Source organism: Schistocerca cancellata, chromosome 9 (genome assembly GCF_023864275.1).
Source record: "Schistocerca cancellata isolate TAMUIC-IGC-003103 chromosome 9, iqSchCanc2.1, whole genome shotgun sequence".
Lineage (NCBI taxonomy): Eukaryota > Metazoa > Arthropoda > Insecta > Orthoptera > Acrididae > Schistocerca > Schistocerca cancellata.
In genome coordinates this window covers 218,901,102-218,913,433 of record NC_064634.1, presented here as the reverse complement: position 1 = coordinate 218,913,433, position 12,332 = coordinate 218,901,102, and positions in this window count along the sequence as shown.

Here is a 12,332-nt window from a genome sequence, read left to right as displayed (position 1 = left end):
ATGTTCTACAATCCTACAACAGATTTACGTCTACGATATAGATCTGTAATTGTATGCATCTGCGCTACGGTCCATCTTAAAAACGGGAATGACCTGCGCTTTCTTTCAATCGCTAGATACCCTTCGTTGATCAAGCGACGTACGATAAATTACTGCTAGAAGTCGAGCAAGTTCTTTCGCGTAATCTTTGTAGAATCTTATAGTTATCTCATCTGGTCCTGTTCTTATCTCAATATCTGTCATTTCGGCGTTCGCGCGACGATTGAAAGGAGAGACTTAAGATCTTCCGCGGTGAAACAGTTTCGGTAGATCGAATTCAGTATTTCGGACTTCTCTCTGTTATCTTCCGTTTCGGTTCCAGTATGGGCACTGATTTTACATACGACCAAAATATCTTAGGGTTTTTACTCAGATCGGTTGACAAAGTTTTCCTTTCAAAGTCATTGGAAGCTTCTCTCATTGTTCTCCGTACGCTTATTTCCGCTTCGTTCAGCTTTTGTTTGTCAGCTAGGTTTTTACTTCTCGTGAATCTGACATGAAGATCTGTTTGTTTACGTAGCTGTTTTCTAACTTGGCTATTAAATCGTAGTGGGTCTTTCCGATCCTTTAAAGACTTAGTCGGAAAATACAGGGTGGCACTTATATGAAAAAAACGTAAATTACTTACAATCTGGAGCGTGCACACACTTTATTCAACTTGTAAACGCCACTACAGGTATTTGGATTTAGGTTATGACATTCTCGATAAGCCTGCCATCATTGGCGAAGATGTTGCGCAGGCGACTATCGAAATTCTGCATGACCCACTGAAGTATCGGAACATCGATGCTGTCAATGACCACCTGAATGGCTGTTTTCAGCTAACCAATGATTTTGGGGTTATTGCTGTACACCTTGTCTTTAATATACTCGCACAAAAAGTAGTCGCGTGTGTTCAGATCCGGATAATATGGCGGCCAATCAAGGCCCATGCCAGCGGCCTCTTGGTACTCCAGAGCCAGAATGCTGTACCCAAAGTGTTCCTCCAGGACATCGAATACTCTCCTGATCGATGTGGTTGAGCTCCGTCTTGCTTGAACCACATATTGTCGAAATCAGGGTCACTCTGGATAATGGTGATGATATCATCTTCCAAAACCTTCACGTACCTTTCTGTAGTCACCGTGCCATCAGGGAATATCGCACCAATTATTTTGTGACTGATCATTGCACACTACACAGTCACCCATTGAGGGTGAAGAGACTTCTCGATTCTCCGTCTCCCAAATGCGCCAATTTTGCATATTGACGAACCCATCCAAATGAAAGTTAGTTTCGCCGCTAAACCAAACCATGGATGCGTATACCACGAGTAATTCTCATCATGCCCCGCGACCAACCATCCAGCTTGAACGTCGTAACGCAAACCATTCAGAAGTTATGACGATTTTATTTAACATAGTTCAATAACTCTCACCACGTATTTTTCTAGGGAATATTGCACAATTCCTTTGAATTATTTTAATTTGTTTTCCACATCTTCGTCTTCACCACCGAATATTTGATGCTGACTGCTCAGATTCTCTGAAATTTGTATCCTGTTACTCATGCTAACCAAAAATATCTTTCCACCTTTGTTAACATTTTTGTTCGACCCGTTGTAGTTGCTATCATATGTCACTGATACCTTCCTCTACGTTAACTGATTCGATAAGTTCAGGTCTGTTTGTTGCCAGGAGGTCTAAGACGTTGCCCTCAAGAGTTGGTCCTCAAAGTAATTTTCGGACATATTCAGAGCAGTGTTATCCGAATCCCTGTATCTAGCACCAGTGTTCATAGCATGACGCTCCCAAGCTACACCTGGCAAGTTGAGATCACCTCCTATTACAACAGCATGATCAGAAAAGTTACTAACTATATTCTGCAAGTTCTGTAAGACGCACTCTACCACTACAGCTCCTGCCCCAATCGGTCTACAAAAACATCCGATTAGCATTTTCGACCCGTCTTTGATACTTAGGTGGAGGTTAGAGTTTTCCCTCGGGCATGGGTGTGTGTGTTTGTCCTTAGGATAATTTAGGTTAAGTAGTGTGTAAGCTTAAGGACTGATGACCTTAGTAGTTAAGTCCCATAAGATTTAACACACATTTGAACATTTTGAACATTTGATACTTAACTTCCCCCACATTAATTCACAATCGTAATGCGTGATAACCTTGCTAGATGTTATCGAATTCTTTACTGCAAAAAGCATGCTGCTACCGATGGCGACTAACCTATCCTTACGATAAATATTCCAATCTAAACTTAGGATTTCGTTGTCATTAATTTCTGGTTTCAAACAACTTCCTGTTCTTGATAATATCTTTGCGTTATAACCTTCAGTAAGCGATACTAATTCCGAAACTTTCCTTGGATGCTCCTGCTGTTTACATTTTCTGTCCCTGATCTGCGGTGATGAACGGCATCAGACAACAGCTGCTCTGCTACCGCTGCTTGTGCGTCTGCTCGTCCTAAAAGCTTTCAACCTTCAGACAATATTGGCGTTTATTTGTTTTTCCAGGAACTGACTTTTCCCTCAGGCCTTTGGCCTCCATAATCACATCAATACTACTTCGCTACTTGAGAAGGAACTTTCTTTTCAATACTACTCACTCCTTATTCAAGAAGTAATTGTCTTCGTCGAGTGAGTAACTCTTCCGTCGTATTAAAATACACGTAGGTGAAAGTGTATTCTCTCTTGTTAAATAAGCTTCGGTCTACTAAATCAACGTGAACATTTCATGTCCGACAGACAAGACGAACATAAAATCAGCGCTGTCAAACAAATAAGAAATTTCATCTTGCAACTAGGAGTGTAAGAACAGTCACTGATGGCCTTGCAAAGAGATGATCCTAAAGAAAAGCTATTGTGAAACTTTGACATGGCAGCGCTCCAGGAAACAATTCTGGCTGATGGAGGTCATCTAAGTGAACTACGTGCAGTCGACAACGAATACTGGGAGTGAGATTCCCTGTCAAGAACAAGCTTACAACTAACCGAGAGATCTGTCGGAGGTTCCAGCTCGACATAATGAAAGCATCATGGCATTTAGAATTCGATTAAATGGGAACCAGCATGGTACAGTGATTAGCGCATATGGCCCCATTGTAAATTCTGATGATGAAATAAAACAAACATTCTGCGCGAATCTGAATGACGTCCTAATATTACTTGGAACTTTAAGTGCCAGAGGGGTAAGGACCAGAACGTATGGGGTAGTGACTGGCATTGACAACGTGGAAGTTGGCAATGAAACCTCAAGTGGTATTAGAATCCTTTCAAAACGTGGTGAACAAGGATTAACAATTACCAACACCGTCTTTCGTCGAATGGATGGCTTCAAAAAATAATTAAAACACGCCAAATCGATGCAGTAGCGTTCCATTGACTATGTAATTGTCCACAAGAAAGATGTACAAGATGTTTTCACCACTAAAGCGATGACAGGAGCGTTGCTGGGAAGATGACCGTCTTAGATAAGTCATTCATCTGTCCTTATGTGCCCAGAGGAGGAAGCAAAGAGGAGCTACAGTTACACATTTGATACCCAAAACCATGGAAAGTTATAATATGCCTCACAATACAGCAGCTTCATCAAACAGTGTCGAAAGAATGTCCTCATGATGTAAAACAACATTGTGAAAGCTTGAAGACCTCTATTCTCATTCTCTGGAGAGAAACGTTAGGGCATATAAACAGAAAACCTCAAAACTCGTTTGACGAAACTGATGAAGTTGAAGCATCGATCTCAGAGAAGAAGAAAGGCTTGTAATGCAAATGCACAAAAAATGTTCCGTGCGATGAAGAATGCGTAGTGGATAACAAAAATTAAAGTAACGCAATTTCTCGCAGATGAAAACACTCAACAATTTTCCCAGGCCACAAAAGAAATTTATGGTTCAATCAACTTTGTTAGCGGTCCAGTTTGGTCCAGTGGTAAGAGTACATTTCTAAAATATCAATCTTACATCATGAAAAGGTGGGAGAACATTTTGAAGACGTTCTGAATCCGGAATCAGTTTACTGACAAACAACTGTACGACTTAATGAGAAAAAAAACCATTAAAGGAAAACTTGGCTCCTTACCAGTATCCCATGAACTTACATACGTCGTTTGCCAAGCAAAGAGGTCATCGGTTTTAACGAAAATGAAAGAAATAAAATAGGTCTCTTTACATTAACTCTATTAATCTCCCTAAGGCATTTGACTCGATTAAACATGAACCATTATGGAAGATTTTAAAAATATGTTGTCCTCCAAAGAAGTTTATTTCCGTCTAGAAATTGCACTACACAGATACCGAAGCAACTGTTATTGGTATTAACGTTGTTCGAGGGGCCTTCCACATCAGTGCCTGTATTACGTAAGGATATGTAATTGTATGGTTAAACGATGATGACATCCTCTTCGGTAAAATATTCCGGAGGTAAAATTGGCGAATTTTCGGATCTCCGGGCAGGGACTACCCAGGAGAACGCCATTATCGGGAGAAACAAAACTGGCGTCCTACGTATGAAAAGTGGAATGTCAGATCCCTTAATCGGGTAGGTAGGTTAGAAAATTATAAATGGAAATTGATAGGTTAAAGGTAGATAGTGGGAATTAGTGAAGTTCGGTGGCACGACAAACATAACGTCTGGTCAGGTGAATACAGGGTTATAAACACAAAATCAAATCGGGGTAATGCAGAAGTAGGTTTAGTAATGAATAAAAAAATAGGAATACCGATAAGTCCGAGTACTATGAACAGCATAGTGAATGTATTATTGTAGCCAAGACAGACACGAAGGAAACACACCACGGCAGTACAAGTTTATATGCCCGTTACCTCTGCAGATGAGCAGGAGATAGAGGAAATGTACGAGTATGATGAGATAGAAGAAATTATTCAGATAGTTAAGCGAGACGAATTTTTTAGTCATGGGGGACAGGAATTCGATAGTAAGAAAAGGAAGAGAATGAAACGTAGTAGGTGAATAAGGACTGGAAGAAACGAATTAAAGTGGAAGCCCCCTGGTAGAATTTTGCACAGAGCATAATTTAATCATTGACAACACTTGCTTTAAGAATCATGAAAGAAGGCTGTATACGTGGAAGAGACCTGGAGACACCGGAAGGTTTCAGATTGATTCTATTAAAGTAAGACAGAGATTTAGGAACCACGTTTAAAATTGTAATACATTTACAGGGGCTCTGGAAAAAAATTATTGGTTATGAACTGCAGATTAAAACTGAAGAAACTGCAAACAGGTGGGAATTTAAGGAGATGGGACTTGAATACACTGAAAGAACCGGAGATTCTAACGAGTTGAGGGAGCATTAGAGAACAACTGACAAGAACAGGGGAAAGGAATACAGTAGAAGAATAACGGGTAGCTTTGAGAGATGAAATAGTGAAGGCAGCAGAGGATCAAGTAGGTAAAAAGACGAGGGCCAGTAGAAATCGTTGGTAACACAAGACATTTTGAATTCAATCGATGAAAGAAGAAAATATGAAAATGCAATAAATGAAGCACGCGAAACAAAATACATACGTCTACAAAGTGAGATCGACAGGAAGGGCAAAATGGCTAAGCAGGAATGGCTGGAGTACGAATGTAAGGATGTGGAAGTATATATCACTAGGGGTAAGATGGATACTACCTACAGTGGAATAAAAGAGACCTCTGGAGAAAAAAAAACTACCTGTATTAACAGTTCTAAACAAAGAGGGGAAAGCAGGAAGGAGGAAGGATTGCATAGAGTGTCTATACAATGGACGTGTATTTAAGTGCAATATCATGGAAATGGAAGAGTACGTAGATGAAGATGAGAGGGGGAGATATGATACTGCGTGAAGATTTTGACAGAGCACTGAAAGACCTAAGTCGAATCAAGGCCCTGGGGATAGACAACATTCCGTTAGAACTATTGATAGTCTTGGGAGAGCCAGCCATGGAAGAACTCCTCCATCTGGTACGCAAGATGTATGAAACAGACGAAACACTCCCGGACTTCAAGACATATACAAGGTGATTCACTAACTATTGCCACCTAGAATAACTCCGAAAGCATGCTAGTAGCTGAAAAGTTTGTGGGACAAATGCAAATGTTGGATGAGACAGCGAGGACCATAATAAGACGTTGGTCTTTTGTTGCTAGGTAGGGTCGCGTCATAGATATGAAGGTCAACTTTGTTTTTTTAATTGGGATGCTATAGTTTGGTACTAATTTTCTGATAGCAGCTATCGTGACGAATCCAATGATTTGTTACAGTAAGGTCTTTGAAGGTCAACGAAGGTCAGAAAGGTGCCATGAACGTCCATTTACGGAAGGTGTTCGAAGTGACGACCATTGCTATCGATGCAGTGCATCCTTACCATATCAGTCTCCACCAAGAACTAACTGGTACGGATTGTATGCGTCGCATTGAATTTTGCCTATGGGCTCAACTTCAGATTCAGAGGAATGACATATTTATTAATTTGATTTTATTTACTGACGAGGCTACATTCACAAACCATGGAAATGTTAATTTGCATAACATGCATTATTGGGCATCTGAAAACCCATGTTGGCTGCTGCAAGTTGCACACCAAAAACCGTGGTCGTCGAATATATGGTGTGAAATTCTGGAGGACAGAATTATACGGCCCTATTTCATCGAAGGAAATCTTAATGGTAGGAAGTAAACCGCATTCCTACAAGAAGTATTAGGTCTGTTATTGGAAGAAATAGCTTTAGGAACAAGGAACAGAATGTGGTATCAACACGATGAGTGTCCGGCAAATTTTTCGCTGATGGCTAGAAATGAGTTACAGAGACAATTCCCAATTTGTTGGAATGGACGCGGAGGAGACGTGTCGTGGCCGGAACGTTCGCCAGACTTGACGTCTCTGGATTTTTTCTTGTGGGGATTCGTAAAATACATTGTTTATAAAGACATTCCAATTACACCTGAAAATATGCGAGAGAAAACTGTCAAAGCATGTGCTTCGATAAGTGCCGATGTGATAAAGAATACCACTCACTCCATGCCATGATAGGAAGATTGCAGCACTGCATTGATACCAATGGTCATCACTTCGAACACCTACATCATATATTCGGAGTGGCAATTGTTAGTGACGCACCCCTGTACAATAATTCCAATTGCAGAAAAAGCAGATTCTGACAGGTGTGAAAATTACCGAACTATGTTTAACACGTCACGGCTGCAAAATACTAACACGAATCCTTTGTAGAAGAATGGAAAAAATGGTAGAAGCCTACCGTGGGGAAGATGAGTTTTGATTTCGGAGAAATCTAGGACCACACGAGGCAACACTGACCCTACAACTTCTCATAGAAGATTCGTTAAGGAAAGGCAAATCTATGTTTATAGTATTTGTAGACTTAGACAAAGCTATTGTCAGTGTTGACTGGAATATTCTCTTTCAAATTCTAACGGTAGCTGGGGTAAAATAAAGGGAGAGAAAGGCTGTTTACAATTTTTACAGAAACCAGATGACAGTTACAAAAGTCGTGGGGCACGAAAGGGAAGCAGTGGTTGAGAAGGGACTGAGACAGAGTTATAGCCGATCCCCAATGTTACTCAATCTGTATATTGAGCAAGCAGTAGAGGAAACTAAAGAAAAATTTGTAGAAGTAATTAAAGCCCAGGGAGAAGAAATAAAAACTTTGAGGTTTGCCGATGACATCGTAATTCTGTCAGAGACAGCAAAGGACTTGAAAGAGCAGCTGATCGGAACGGATAGTGTCCTGAAAAGAGGAAATAAGATGAAAATCAACAAAAGCAAAACAAAGATAATGGAATGTAGTCTAATTAAATCAGGTGATGCTGAGGGAATTAGCTTAGAAATTGAAAGACTTAAAGTAGTAGATGACTTTTGCTATTTTGGAGGCAAAGTAACTGGCGGTGGTCGAAGTAGGGAGGATATAAAATGCAATCTGGCAGTGGCAAGAAAAGTGTTTCTGAAGAACAGAAATTTGTTAACATCTGGTATACATTTAAGTGTCAGGAAGTCCTTTCCGAAATTATCTGTATAGCCATGTATGGTAGCGAAACATTGACGATAAGCAGTCAAGAAGAGAATAGAAGCATTTGAAATGTGGTGCTACAAAAGAATGCCGAAGATTAGATGGCTAGATCACGTAACTAATAAGGAGGTACTGAACAGAACTGGGGAGAAGAGAAATTTGTCGCACAACCTGACTATAAGGAGGAATCGCTTGGTAGGACATGTTATGAGGCACCAAGGGATCATCAGTTTAGTACTGGAGGGAAGCTTGCGGGGTAAAAATAGTAAAGAGAGACCAGGAGATGAATACAGTAAGATTCAGAAGGATTGATTGTAGGTTTCAGTAGTTACTCGGTCCGCCCCCGGTAGCTGAGTGGTCAGCGCGACAGACTGTCAATCCTAAGGGCCCGGGTTCGATTCCCGGCTGGGTCGGAGATTTTCTCCGCTCAGGGACTGGGTGTTGTGTTGTCCTAATCATCATCATTTCATCCTCATCGACGCGCAAGTCGCCGAAGTGGCGTCAAATCGAAAGACTTGCACCAGACGAGCGGTCTACCCGACGGGAGGCCCTCGTCACACGACATTTCATTTCAGTAGTTACTCGGAGATGAAGAGGCTTGTGCAGGATAGAGTAGCATGGAGAGCTGCATCAAACCAGTCTTGGAACTGAAGACCACAACAACAACATTTGATTACCTCCACTTTGTTTACCTTTTATGTTGGCGCTGTCATGCAGCAAGTCAAAGATGACCTAAATACAGTTAATTTAGATGACGGATGAGAAGCCGTTTAATTTGAGTTACAGTACGCTGATACAGTTGTAGCTCGGTCAGAAAATGAATAAATGATAATCCTGAATGCCCCTCACAGCGTATAACAATATTGGTCTCACCATTGGCTGCCCCAACACGCCATCAGTGATTTCGTCCAAATTGATGAACATCAGGGTTTGGGCAGAAATGAAAGTGACAGAATGGCAGAGGGCAAAGCGTTTAGAAAAAATAGCATTTTTCCCGCGGTTCGGAGGAGGCATTAGTCATTTCTGTTAGCGTAGTCTCCAGGCAGCGGTTGGCACAGGGGAAAGAGCACAGAACGGTAATCCGTGGGTCGTGGAGGTGAATCCATCGGCGTAAAATTTTTCTATTCTTTAAATCTTTACATTACTTTTACTAAAAATAAATCGAAATAATGCTCAATACATTTTCTTTGTGACGGTTCCTTTGCGTCACCAGTACCTGCGGATTTGATCGAGACGAAGTTGTTCTTTCACGGCTTGGAAGCAGTTTCACTGTAGCATTACGACTTACGGACATTGTGTTGAATTCGATGGTGAATGTATTATTTTTCATGTTTTATGATTTATGAACAAGTAGCGTTAGAACATTTTGTAATCCATTTGGTGACGTTAGTTCCAGTGGTTCATATTTATGGTCTAAGAAAGCTCTATCTGTTGTTGAAAGCATCTTTTTCGTGCTTTGTTTCGAATATCATCACTTGCTGCTACACATTGTTTCCTGAGTTCATTTCTAGTTCATCTATGTTCAATTAATAGTCTCCATGCCCGGTCCTGTCTAAATGTTACTATTTTAATAAAATTTTATTGGTGTAAATCTATTTTGTTTATTATTATAAAGTTCTTTAAATGGCTATGTCACTGCTGGACAACTTTTAAGAATGTTCTTTCACATCATTTTAATGATTCTATTCTGTTGGTTTCTAATTATTAATTAAGTACATGGTTAATCTGGAGGTCGCTCCTGCTGGCAGAGAACTTGTGTCTGAGGTTGTTTTAAGACAATAAATAAATGTTAAACTGTGACCGTGACGGTTCGCACACCTCTCGATCCCCGAACCAGCACCACTAATATCATTACAGGATTTTTAATATTTCCATAAAATGCATGAAAAGGAATGCATGAAAAGGGAAGGTTAATGAAAATTTGGGATTGCAAATAAACTTCCAGGAAGGAACTGTAAGCTACAGACTTGAACTTCGTGTATAAAATGATACTTTCGATTATTTCACAGCTTATCATTTACAAATGCTGGGATGATATTCACTGTGAAAACAGAGGAGGCGGCAATTTTATTGACATCTTGCACACTTCGTAAACGCTGCATTGTTATAATTAAGTGGTGATTTTAAAATTTCTATAGGAAAACAAAGTTGGTTTTTTAATTCATGAAAGGTTCTTACTCATCGTGAGTTGTGTCAGAACACCACCTCTAACGCATCATTTCATAAAATATTGGCAATGGAATGTATTTTGAAGCATTATTCTCGGGATGTGATTTCTTTTTCTCTTCCAATGAGACAATAGCAGTTTTGACGATTTTTTATCAATTTCTTTACCTTACCGTAAAAACAGATATCGCAGGCTTGTACTAGCGAGTGCATTTTGGGAGGAATCACTTTCATACCGCATAATGGCAATCTTTCTTCACCCGAGAAATCTCGTTGCGTAACTCTCGATTTTTTTGTCCTCCCCACGTGTCTATTTACAAAATAAATTTGCTCTCCTGCGCATCAGGCTTGTCACATTAGTCAAAAAAGGACTGTATTAATTTGTATTACTCTTTTTATGAACTAGTGACGGCATTCCTATATTTTGCTGCATGCTAATCTACCAATTTTTTCTTTGACTTTCCTTTCCATGCCTTTTATATATCATCATCATCATCATCTTCATCATTTAAGACTGATTATGCCTTTCAGCGTTCAGTCTGGAGCATAGCCCCCCTTATACAGTTCCTCCATGATACCCTATTCAGTGCTAACATTGATGCCTCTTCTGATGTTAAACCTATTACTTCAAAATCATTCTTAACCGAATCCAGGTACCTTCTCCTCGGTCTGCCCCGACTCCTCCTACCCTCTACTGCTGAATCCATGAGTCTCTTGGGTAACCTTGCTTCTCCCATGCGTGTAACATGACCCCACCATCTAAGCCTGTTCGCCCTGACTGCTACATCTATAGAGTTCATTCCCAGTTTTTCTTTGATTTCCTCATTGTGGACACCCTCCTGCCATTGTTCCCATCTACTAGTACCTGCAATCATCCTAGCTACTTTCATATCCGTAACCTCAACCTTGTTGATAAGGTAACCTGAATCCACCCAGCTTTCGCTCCCATACAACAAAGTTGGTCGAAAGATTGAACGGTGCACAGATAACTCAGTCTTGGTACTGACTTCCTCCTTGCAGAAATGAGTAGATCATAGCTGAGCGCTCACTACATTAGCTTTGCTACACCTCGCTTCCAGTTCTTTCATTATGTTGCCATCCTGTGAGAATATGCATCCTAAGTACTTGAAACCGTCCACCTGTTCTAACTTTGTTCCTCCTATTTGGCACTCAATCCGTTTATATTTCTTTCCCACTGACATTACTTTCGTTTTGGAGATGCTAATCTTCATACCATAGTCCTTACATTTCTGATCTAGCTCTGAAATATTACTTTGCAAACTTTCAATCGAATCTGCCATCACAACTAAGTCATCCGCATATGCAAGACTGCTTATTTTGTGTTCACATGTCTTAATCTCACCCAGCCAGTCTTAGGAGTCACTGGTTTGTCAGTTAGAGGTGGGATTCCGTGACCTCCAAAGGTCCGAGGTATTTTGCTCTGATTGTTGCCAGCATCATATTTAAAGTACCAGGGAAGCAGGCTGCTAGCCTTACTTGCCCCGAGTCCCATTGGGTTTTACCCCTAACGGCTGAGGGACTAACCGGTGGATTTGGTAGTCTTTGCCGTATGAGCACAAAGGTGACCACGACTCAGAATATGTCCGAGATGCCCAGCCTTATTCCAAAGTAATTGGTATCCCGACTGTCGGGACCACTTACTTGGCCACTCATACGTTGCCCGTGGTTTATGAACTAGGACATGACTACAGGAATCCACGCCTTTTATATATATGATAGATAATACAACATCTGAGGATATTTCTGTTTATTTGCAGTAAACGTAATATAAAAATTGAAAATAAAAACATTTTCTCATAGCGACTCAACCCGATGGCGCTCGGATTACCGTTCTGTTTCTTTACACTGCTACAAATGCTTGCTGGAAACTACGCTAACATTAATAGCTCGTGACTCATCCGACCCTGCCAAAAATAATATTTTTGTAAGCGTTTGGCCATCTGGATCTCAGAATTTTTTCATTTTCTTTTCAGTAAGCCTTACGTAGGCCGTAAATTTGGACTAAATCGGTGATGACGTGTGTGCGCGGCCCCCGAATCAAACGGGATACCACCAAAACACTGATCCTTCACGTTTACCAACCAGAACCTTTCGTTACCTTGG